The following is a 12260-nucleotide window of genomic DNA, read 5'->3' as shown; positions in this document are numbered from 1 at the left end:
CAGACACTGGATGTGTGCAGCACCTAAGGGCTCCATTGGGAATCTGTTGTCCACAGGACAGTCCTGACCTCGGCCATCCCTGTCAGTGTCAGCTGCCATGCATCTTCCTCTCTGCTCTCACAGAAAGCCACAGACCCCCTGCCTCTGGGCCTGGCAAAGGCATCCCATAAATATCTGATTGGAAACTTCCACACGCTAACATGGCAGTTATCTGACCCACAGCACACAGGACCATTGGTTAGCCTAGCTAACTAGATCTCCTCTAAGGAGCTGGAGAGCAGAGCTCTGAATGTACTCTGGTCTCCTCACCCCGCCCCTGCCCCTGGAGCTCCTATTCAGCTGGTTATGAGCCCAAGGACCTTACAATCTCCAAATGGGATAAAAGTCCCATGAAGCTCGGAGGAGACTCGACCAGAAAGCAGATCCTGTGCCAGGAACATCGAAAATTTCTTAAGTAGAACTGGGTGACGGGGCCCCTCTGTAGCCCTGGCATGCTGGGCACCTCCTACTACCCCAGGTAGCTGCTTGAACAGTGTGTCTGTGTCACATTTTCTCTTTAATTCACAAGGAGACTTCCCACACTGTGACTCAGAAGCTAAGTGCTGGCCGGCACCTGGCTCCTGCCTGTAATCTTAGCACGTGGGGTAGAAGCAAGAGGATCAGGGGTTCAAGGTCATCCTTGGAGATATGGCAAGTTCAAGGCCAGGTGAAGGCCCCTGTTGCCAAGCCTGACAACCTGAGTTCCATGCCCTGGACTCACGTGGTGGAGGCATAGAACTGATTCCCAGAAGTTGTCTTCTGACCATGAATATGCTTACACACACTCTCACACACACCATAAAGTTTTGTTTTAAAAATACTGATTAAATTAGGAGAAGAGACAGGCCATAGTGGCAAATGCCTTTAATCCTAGCACTGGGGAGGCAGAGGCAGGCGGATCTCCGTGTATTCCAGCTGAGCCTGGTCTACAAAGCAAGTCTCAAGACAGTCAGGGCTACACAGAGAGATCCTGTTCTCTGAAAAAAATAATAATAATAATATACAAAAACAAAAAACAAATTAGGGGAAGGCAATATCACCAGGCAGATTACATTTGCTGCAAAGGACTGACTATCAGGTTTGACCCCTGGAGCTCACATAATGGTGGAAGGAGAAAGCCAACTCAACAAAGCTGCCCTCTGGCCTCCACATATGGGCCTTGGCATGCATGTTCCATGTGATACACGCATGCACAATAATGATAAATAAAATTTAAGTTTTAAAAATATTGATTAAACTCTGGCATGGTTGGAGGTTACACAGAACATACTCTGACCAAGGCCCCCTGAGTTTGCAGCCTTGCTGGCTCACAATGGAGTCACAAAAGTGTTAGCTCAGCTGGAAAATGCTACTGAAAAAGAGTTAGTCCGTTTTTATAAGCCTTGGGACAGATAATTCAGACAAATGGTGAAGCCACGGGAAAAGACAATTGAAAATGGCTAGTGTTGCTCCAGAATGAAATATACATGTGTCCCAAGAGGGGTGACAGAGTGCGAAGTGTTCAGATGTAGTGGGGGCTGGGGGGGCTATGACACTACACAGGAACAGGCACTGGGGTCGGTGTGAGGACTCACGGCTGTAGGCCCTCTCCAACTCTGTATCTGAGACTCGTGTTGTTAACACTGTGATTCCATGCACCGGAGGGGGACACTGGAGCTAGAAAGGAAGAAATGCTTTAGGTTTCATAGGTGGGACGAATGAACAGGAGTCTGCTGTCTCCTTCCGGCTTCAAGGTTCCTATTTTGTGATTGCAGGTTCTGAAAAGGAGTCAGCCACTGGCAAACCTACACAGCTGGCAGAATGCAGCTCAGCCTTCTATCTCAGGACACCTGGTGGGTGTGCAGGCTGGGATGGATTGGAAATAAGGAAAAGAAAGGAATTGAGGGGTCAGAGCTTAGGTATGCTGTACACCCTCATACACACACACACACACACACACACACACACACACACACACACACATGCATACATAGTTCACTGCATATTCACATGCACAGAACAACAGAGACTCACAGTTGGACTTGAGGTTAGTAACAGAGAGAAGACCCAGCAATCTTAAAGCCTGATTATTTCCACAATCTCCCATTCCCCTAAATGCTGGTGGTAACAGGCTATTGCTGGGGACGCAGCTGTCTCCTACCCCTCTCCCTAGGCCAGTACAGTGGTCTTCACATATAGAGGAGGTCCACGGCAACCTAAGATACTAACCTCAGAGCCAATGCCTATGTGTCACTCAGGAGCTGGAGAACAGAAGACAGCCATCATGTATGCTCTGTAACCATGGGTGACTGTCCTCTGGCCATCTCTACCTGACATCCACCTCTTCAACCCTTCTTTGCTCCCAAAGTTCCTTCCCTCTCACTGCATGCTCCCCTCCCTTTAATGCTGGCAGAGAAGGACACAGGCTTTTGTCCAGTCCCCACCGACCCCTCATTCCCAAGCCCCTACTACAACTGTAGCTGCCCACATCCTGGAGGTAAAAGCCTAAAGCATCCGGCTTGGTTGGCTGGATTCTCTCACACTCACCCTGTTGTCTGCCTACTCCACTTGATACCCACCAGTCAAAAATGCCCCCTTCTTTACCAGCTAAAAGCTGTCTGTCCTTTCCCAGTCTCCCTTGAACCTTAGACACATGGCCTTCCACTTGGTCTGATACTTGACCACAGCAATCAGCCCACAGACCCATCTTGCCTTTCTGTCCCCGTGGAGCTAGAAAGGCCTCCTCAAGGTCCTGGAGTGTAGGCTTGCAACTTGGGTGAAAACAAGGAGCAAAATGCCTGCTGTGGCTCTCCCTAGTTATTATGTTTCTCGACACCCTCCTTTCTCTACCCCTTAGGAGACATGGACACCATGGTGCCTACCCCGGACCTATTGAAAGGGAGTCTCCCTTGACTCTCCGGGGCTCCCCTATCAGCCATCTTTACTGTAAGTCACCCATTCCCAACAGCCAAGAAGCCAGAAGAAAGAACAAAACAATCCTGAAGTGTTTGAGAACAACTGCTTTTGCAGTTTGGAGTGTAGCTCAGTTTTTAGAGCAATTTCCTAGGGGGGCACCGAGCACTGGGTTACATTTGCTGAATAAACGGGATGTGGTGGTGCGTGGGAGGTGGAAGCAGGAAGATCAGAAATTCAAGGCTGTCTTTAGCTGTGTAGGTAATTCTTGGCTAACCTGAGCTACATAAGGCTCTCTCAAAAAAAAAAAAAAAATGAAAAAGGGAAGGAGGGAGGGAAGAGAAGGAGGGAGGGAGGGGAGGAGGGAGGGAGGGGAGGAGGGAGGGAGGGGAGGAGGGAGGGAAGAGAAGGAGGGAGGGAGGGAAGGAGGGAGGGAAGAGAAGGAGGGAGGGAGGGGAGGAGGGAGGGAGGGAGGGGAGGAGGGAGGGAAGAGAAGGAGGGAGGGAGAGAGGGAAGAGAAGGAGGGAGGGAGAGAGGGAGGGAGGGAGGGGAGGAGGGAGGGAAGAGAAGGAGGGAGGGAGGGGAGGAGGGAGGAAGGGAGGGAGGGAGAGAGGGAAGAGAAGGAGGGAGGGAGAGAGGGAGGGAGGAAGGGGAGGAGGGAGGGAGGGAGGGGAGGAGGAGGGAGGGAAGAAGACTGTCTTTGCCATGGCCCTAAGTGCCAAGAGCCATCCCCATTCCATTCCAACCCTTCCCCTCAAGTTCTCACACTGATCGAGTCTCAAATTAATCAAAGCTGGGACCTGTCTGGACATAATGCCCATGCCTTCCTCTCCCCTCAGTGAGGGACGGACAGCAGAAAGCTGCCTACAGGTAGGAGAGCTAAGATGGTCCTTAGTTCTTTTCCCTACTCTAGACATTCTCTCTCCTGGGGACAGAAGAGCCTACCCGCTTGATGACTCGTCCAATTCCATCCAGAGAGAGCCCCTGGCGGTCCCCATGGGGCTTGAGGACAGTGTCCCCGGTGTTCAGGTAAAGTTAAGTGCTCAAATCAAGCCCCACCTCGGGCCACCAATGGCAGCACCTTCTAGGAAGATCACAGCCATTTAAGAGACTATTATTACACACTTACTATATGCCAAACACAATGCTAAGTCCTTAGTTCAGATCTCCTCAGGAACCCAGAAAGGGGTCTGTTTTGCTGATTTTGCAAGTAATGACATTGTAGCTCAGACAAGTAACTTTCCAGTGTTTACTCTAGGAAACTGAGAACACACACACACACACACACACACACACACACACACACACACACACTTCCCCTACTTAACCCCAGCAGTGACCCCTCTGACCGAGTGAACTTCCCAGCAGACCCAACAGCAGCCTGGGTCTCCTCTCCAGGAGCTGGAAGAGGAGGAAATTGCCCCAACATATGTTAAATACCGCCTGCAGCTGCTAGAGGAGGCTCCATTGCAGAGAAAGAGCTCAAGTGTACACAACCAGTTCTACAAGCCTGCATGGGTCCCGGTCAGTAAGACCCACAGAGAATGGTTCAAGCCCTGGAAGATGGACAATGTGGTACACGGGGACGAGCCTTCCCATTCAGGTGAGAATTAATGGAGGGGTGGAGGTTAAGAGGGAGTGGAGAAGGACATTAGACATAAAGCAATATCTGAACCCTCTGTTCCCAGAAACCATGTTTAGTCCTATCCAGGAGCATCCCTGTCCCCCAGACAGATCCCAGGGGTGGAAGACAGTGCAGGGCAAAAGCTTGATTCTCCGTAGCGCTTCAGGCTTTGTCTGGCTACAAGTCAGCCGGGATCACTCTGGAGGGTGCCATGCTTCCTACTCAGCGCAGCCTTCCATCCTCCCTCCTCCCATCCTCCCTCTGTCGGCTGGGCCTGACGGCAGCCCTGTAAGCCAGGCTTTCAAAATGAAGGGATGGATTGAGGCTGGGGTGTAGCTTAGTCCACAGAGTGACTGACTAGCACGCATGAAGCCCTGGGTTTGAGCTCCATTATTGCATAAAGCAGGCATGGTGATACACACCCATAATCCCAAGGTAGAAGCCAGAAGATCAGAAGTTCTAGGCCATCCTCAGTTCCATACATAATGCTTCCAGGTCACATTCAGGGCAGAAGAACAGCACCAAGAGGACATCTGAACCACACGGAGTTGGTCAACCAGGACCAGACCAACACCCAAGCCCCAGTGTGGAGTCAAGTTCTCTCACCTGGTCTAGACAAGAGCAGTCAAGGGATCATGTGAGTAGCCAGAACTGAGAGCAAGCCTGTCAGCGGGAGGCAGGGCTGTGTGGGTTCCAGAAGGGCAGGGAGGGGCCTGTTACCCAAGGGTCTGGTAATATTAGAAGTCTGCCATCTGTCACCTCAGAGACAGTCGTCAAACCGCAGAGCAAAGGGCTCGTTCTTCATGAATCTTGGACTTCCCTCCAGCTCAGCTTTAACTTAGACTTTTGACTCCACCTGAGATTTGAGCAAGGGACACACTGGTATGGGAGTGTGGGTCCTAAATTCAGGGTCATCCCTGTCCCCTGTGCATTCATGGGAGACATAAAGTCCCCATTGCAAGACAGGAAGACCCAGGTTTACCAATCTCACTGAAGTACAAAGTGTCTTCGTCCTGCCCTCTCTGGCCCCAGAAAGCCCTCTCGCTCATCCCGACCCAGTTAGGAAGCCCAGCTTGAACCCAGAGACACTACTGTGTGCTTTACAAATGGCCCACAGCTGTAGGCTGAAGAGGTGGCATACTCCCCAAAGTGACTCACGCATCAGCCTAGTGACACAGAAAGCTATATACCCTGCCAGCAGACACATGTCCAAGCTTCTTTTCACCGAGCCCCCATTCTCTAAGCTGCAGCCCCCAGCTGCCTGCGAGAAGGTTTTAGTGCACTCCCTGTGGTCCTATCCTGTGGTGGCAGGTGTCTCATCTTCTCTGTTAAGACACAGCATGATAACAGGGGGATATGAAAAAGAAACCGATAAAATAAATTTAAATTTTCCTTTCCAGAGAAGCAATACAGAATTTTCATTTGAAAGTACCCAAAAATATATTGTTTCATTTAGGCAAACCCACCAATGAAAGGCAAGGAGGCAAGCCCATGCCACAGGGCCCTTCTGCTTAGGTCACCTGGGTCGGCTCAGAGGGAGAGGTCACCACCAGTGGAATCTTTTGTTCCCTATGCAGCCAATCCACACAGCGTGTGGCGAGGGAAATGGCACCTGGCTGGCCCACGACCCACAAACATCAGGAGTCGAGCCAGACAAAGCAGGGGATAGCCCTTACGGGGACAAAGAGAGCTGCCAAGTTTGATGAAACCCCAGCATCCAGGGTAAAGTGCCAAGTGTCCCTGTCAAGAGGTGACTAGGGCAGGGGTGTGGCCCACTCGGCAGAGTGCTTCCTTAACATGCATGAAGCCCCAGGTTTGATTTCCAGCACCTTATAAACTGGGGGTAGTGGTTCAGGTCTATAGTCTCAGCGCTTGGAACGTGGAAGCAGGGTCGGAAGTCCAAGGTCATCCTTGGCTACATATTGGCGCTCAAGCTACATGATACCCTGTTTAGAAGAAGAAAAAGAAGAAGGTCCTAATCCCTCCTTCAGGGAACAGAGAACAACAGAGCCTGTCACCACTTTAATTATCTTGGGAAATCCAGAAATACACTTTCCCTGATCCACAACCACTCCCAGACTCTGAGCACTCCATGCTGCCTGGTGGCAAGCACAAGGCAGTTAAAGCTGTCACTCTTTCCCAGATGTCCTGTCTGCCACCTCTCAAGCTCCTGTCCAGAAGAGTCAAGAGTAAGTGCCCCCCCAACACACCTGGAATCTTCCAAGCCAAATTCCAAACAGACCTGACCGGCAGGCACTTCTTCCAAGACTGGAGGGCTCAGCCCCAAGGGCGCTATGGAAGCCATGAAAAACCCCTGGTAGGGACTGCAGAGCAGTTTATCTTAAAACAAACAAACAAACAAACCACAAACCAAACCAAACAAAAACCTTTTTTGTATTATTATTTTATTTTCTGTGTATGGGTGTTCTGCCTGCATGTACATCTGTGCACCATAAACATACCTGGTGCCTGTAGAGACCCAGAAGAGGGCATCAGATCCCCAGGAACTGGAGTTACAGATATTTGTGAGCTGGCAGCCAGTGCTCTTAACCACTGAGCCACCTCATAGTGGATAACTTTACCCACTGGGCTTGTGTCTCACTTGCCTTCAGAGAGATTTTGAACAAGAATACTTCCCAACCCTGCTTACTAAGCAGTAAGGATTCCATTTTTATATCTAGTGTACTATTGTTATTGTTATTACATGCATGTGTATATGTCTATGTCTGGATGTGGGTATGTGCATTTGAATGCAGGGGACCTCAAGCCAGAGATATCTTATCCCCTGGAGCTGGAGTTACAGATGGTTATGTAAGCTATTCAACTTGGGTGCTGGGAACCAAACTCATGTCCTTAGCAAAAGCAGTACTTGTTCTCAACCACTGAGCCATCTCCCTAGAGATTTCATTCTTACCTGAGGCAAAACAAAATCATATTCCTTGTGATTCCTTAACTGACAAACGGCTCTGATTGTGATATGCAGAGGATGGGACTTGGTCCTTTCTCAGCTGACTGCTCTGTTCCCTCCCCATGCTCCGAGTTCACAGGTGCCATTTGAGGATCAAGTCAACCCCAGGCTCACCTATATGCCCTTGTTTACTCAAAGGGCGAAGCTGTATACGTCCAAAGCCAATGGCATCAAGCAGGAGACAAATACTTCCTCAGCAGAGCAGGGAAAATCCATCAGGTATGAGGGTGAGACCAGTCGTACCTTAGTCTGCACTGGCAACCAAGGCCTGTGTCAGTCAAAGGACAGACATAACTCGGCTCCAGCTTGGACCCATAATCTCTCTGCCTGCTTTCCCTGGCCAGCTCCAGAATTTCGGCCTCAAAAAAAGAACATGTAGAAAATAAGACTGCCTGAGTAACTTCTGGGAAACCCCCATGGAAACCATGCCTGTAGTCCCAGCACTCAGCCGAGATAAGACTGATGTAAGTTCCAGACCAGCGTGGGCTGTAGTGTGAGACCCTGGCACACATGTCCCAGGCATGGTGGTACACAACTCTAATCACAGCACTTGGGAGGTGGAGGTAGAAGGATCCCTGTGCTACTCAAGGAGTTTGAGGATAGCCTGTGCTACATGAGACCATGTCTAAAAGAAAGAAAGAAAGAAAGAAAGAAAGAAAGAAAGAAAGAAAGAAAGAAAGAAAGAAAGAAAGAAAAACAAGCAAGCAAACAAACAAAGAAAGCACCCCCAAAGATTTCTAAAATGCCTTCCTCATCCTAGACTCAGCTCTGAACCAGTTGCAGCCATTCTTACCACCATCCATGCGACGTCTCACGGCGGCGCTGCGGGGTAAGGGGGAGTCATCTTTGGGAAGGAATGCTGTTCCTTAAGTCCCAGAAGGGCAAGTGTGTTCCAGAAGACCTGAGAGGAAAGGTCAGTAACTTCTCGAATCAGTGAGGCAATGGACAAGCATCCAGGCTTCTCACGAAAGCACCACCGATGACCATTCTGAACATTCTGTTCAAGCCCCCTGAGGGGCTGCTCCTGAGTTTTCTTCTTAAACTGAGATAGACTGCCCACACTGTTAGAGTTGCCCTTTTCACGTGTGCGATTCCGTGGTTGCCTGTGTTGTTCATTGATTAAACCCATGTGGTGGTGGCACACACTTATAATTCCAGTGTTTTGGAGACTGAGGCAGGAGGATTGCTGGGACTTCAAGGCCAGCCCGAGCCACATAGTGAAACCCTGTCTCAAACAAAACAAAATTAAATTTTAAAAAAATGTAAGCCTAGACCTGAGAGTAGAGGAGAAGGCACAGGGTGCCGTGGAGGACACAAGGTTCTGAATGTTACTAAAAGGGGAGAATGGGTGAGATGGCTGAGGAGGTGTAAGTGCCTTGCTGAGCAAGCCTGCTGATCCACGTTTAGTCCCTGGAACCCATGGCGGAGGGAGAGACCTGATGTCCCAGAGTTGTCCTCTACTCTCCATGTGTGTACATGGCATGTCCATACCTGGATACACACACACACACACACACACACACACACACACACACACACACACACCATACACATGCAAACGCATTATACCTCACAGTAACGATATAATTTTTAAATGTCTTCCAGGTACGAAAAGGTCCCCCAAACCCAAGAAAGATTCCAATCAAAATCTAACTATTAAGTAACTATCTTGAAAATATGATCTTAGGTCTAGTGGGAAGTAAGGTATAGGTAGAAGGTAAGCCTCCTTATCCTTGGAACTACTCGACACACTTTTTTTTTTTTTTTTTTTTTTTTTTAATTGAGACAGGTTCTCTCTACATAGCCCTGGAACATAGCTGTCCTGGATATGTAGACTAGACCGGCCTCAAACTCAAAGAGATCCACCTGCTCTGTCCTCCAAGCGCTGGGATTAAAAGCATGCACCACCACACCCAAGTGTATGCAGACCAGGACACTACCAACCTCAACTGAGAAAAGACATGCCACACTGCCCTCTCGTGACCAGCGTAGGGAATGACAGCCAGCTGCAAACTAGGCAGGCTACAAGCTAGGGATCTCTGGAGGAAGGCACAGAAACCCTACACATCTTAATTAAGGCCAACTGAGCACAAAGCCTACCTGGAACAGAATCTTTATTCTCTTCCTACACTCCAGTCTCTGCTTGAAAACAATATAAACTCCTCTGTGGTGAGGGAAAAATGATTAAGGATTTCTAAAACACCTGGGTCTAAGACAAACATTGTCCCTGAGAAACTGTGAGACCCTTAAAACTGCAGTTAGAACATGAACCAGTGTACCTAGAAGACCATTGCTGTGATGATGGACTAGGACCTGAATGCACTCACTGCCACCTGGATCCAAGGCAAGCGGCTGGCTTGCTTCCTGAAGAAGAGCCTCAGAAGCCTTCGTCTAGAGCCTGGATTCCTTGGAGGTGTTTTAAAGGCTTTTAAAACAAATTTTAAAATTATACTTCTATTTTTGTTTTGTATGTGGTCAGGTGGATGCATGCCATGGTATCTACGGAGGTGTGTCTATGGAGGTGTGTCTATGGAGAGTGTGTCTATGGAGATGTGTCTATGGAGGTGTGTCTATAGAGGTGTGTCTATGGAGGGTGTGTATGAAGGTGTGTCTATGGAGGGTGTGTATGAAGGTGTGTCTATGGAGGGTGTGTATGAAGGTGTGTCTATGGAGGGTGTGTATGAAGGCGTGTCTATGGAGGTCTCTCCCTCTGCCATGTGGGACCTGGGGACCGAAATCAAGTCATCGGATTTGGCATCAAGTGCCTTTATCACTGAGCCATCTTCCTATCCCTAAAGGTCTTTTCTTTTTTAGGGGTAGAGGGCAATTTTAGAGTTCAATACTTGGTAGAGACTGTCTACCCAGTGCCTCTGATCTTAAGATCATATGTAACTGCCGACATTACCAAACTGAGAGATGGAACACTGGCAATTTCTATGAACTACAGTGTAGGCCTGATTTAGATTTACCAGCTTTCTCATTAATGGCCTGTTTTGACTTCTTTTGTTTTAAGACAGAGTTTCATGTGGTCCCAGCCTGACCTCCAACTCCAAGGAAACCATGAACTTCTGATCCTCCTGCCTACATCTCCCAAGTGATGGGATCATAGGCACACCCGGTGTCCGGTTTATACAGTGCTTGGGACTGAACCCCTGGGGTTCAGAGGACCAGAGGAGCAAGACTGGTGGAGAACAAAACAGCAGCCTCTGGCTCCAATGGCCACTCTTGTAGAATTTTCCATCTCAACAAATACAGATTATATATGTATCAATTTCTTCTTGTTCTTGTTCTTCTCCTTCTTCTTCTTCTTCTTCTTCTTCTTCTTCTTCTTAGATCCAGTCTTATGTAACCCAGACTGGCCTCCAGCTCACTAAGAATCCAATGATGATCTTGAACTCCTTCCTGACGCTCCTGCCTCAGCCTCCTGAATACCGGGGTGCCAGGATGCTCGCTGTGGAGATTTACAGGTATAATCTTCTTGCAGAAGTAACAGAACTCTAAAGACAGCACAGCCACTGTGAGAAGCCTGAACTAAGCTCCCATCAGGACCCAGGGTCAGGAAAGGGCCTCACTCATTCCTTGGAGGTAGAATGCTAACTTTTTTTTAAAAAGAGAGTGTACTGAAACTGGCTTTGATATCCTGATCTTCCTGCCTCCATTTCCCAAATTCTGGGGTTATGAACATGTCACCATGCCCAGCTTTTGTCTTCAATGGTTTTTTTTCATAATCATTTTATTGATTCTTTGGGAATTTCACATCATGTCCCCCAATCCCACTCATTTCCCAGTCTTTCTATATCTACACTCCATCCTTGTAACTTCCCCCTGAAAGAAAATTAAAAAAGACAAAACAACTAAATGAAGTGCCAGATGAAGTGATTATTTATATTGTTCTAATATTAAATAAAGCTTGGGAGTCAGATATTGGGATAGAAACATGATAGATCCAGAGAGGACAGAGGAATGATCAGCTGACCCTGCCTCTCCATACTTCCAGATTGAAAAGATTGCACATCTTTCTAAGCCCTCCCTACTACTTCCTGTGCCCTCCTATCTCAGTCCTCCAAAACCTCTATAGCTAATTATGGTCAGCTGAGTACTGACTCGGCCCTCTGATTCAAGGTTTAACTTTATTGGTAGTCTCCGAATGTCAGTGAGAACAAATCTCCTGCAACATTGACCATTTTTGTCTAACTCTAACACAGTAAAACTATATACAATAAGAACAATTACCAGGTATTATCTAAATAAAAAGGAAAGGTTTTAAGCTTAACATGTACAATAAGAACAAGTATCATGTAAGAATTACATGCACAATGTCCAGTCCATTTGCATTTGGCAAATTCAGAGAATATACTCCATTATCTATCCTATCTTGGTGAGTCCAAAGTTTTGTACTGGGGGCTGGAGAGATGGCTCAGTGGTTAAGAGCACTGACTGCTCTTCCAGAGGTCCTGAGTTCAATTCCCAGCAACCACATGGTGGCTCACAACCACCTGTAATGAGATCTGGTGCCCTCTTCAGGCCTGTAGGGACACATGCAGGCAGAATACTGTATACATAATAATAAAATAAATAAATCTAAAAAAAATATTAAAAAACAAACAAAGCTTTGTACCTATTTCACTTTCTATCATAAATTGTATATCATCCTAAAAATATCTTTTTAGACCTTAAAATATTTTCTAGATAAACAACTTAAACTTTTATGTTTCTCAACCTTATAAACTTTACATC

The 12260-nt window shown here is 47.9% G+C and overlaps 1 pseudogene; it reads left to right on the top strand.

Moving 5' to 3' along the window:
- Positions 1-3927: 3927 nt before the first annotated feature.
- Positions 3928-8393, top strand: LOC118587577 (annotated as a pseudogene).
- The last annotated feature ends 3867 nt before the right edge of the window (positions 8394-12260 follow it).

Source organism: Onychomys torridus, chromosome 7 (genome assembly GCF_903995425.1).
Source record: "Onychomys torridus chromosome 7, mOncTor1.1, whole genome shotgun sequence".
NCBI lineage: Eukaryota > Metazoa > Chordata > Mammalia > Rodentia > Cricetidae > Onychomys > Onychomys torridus.
Note: the sequence above shows the minus strand (reverse complement) of the source record. Positions and strands in the feature narration are given on the sequence as shown.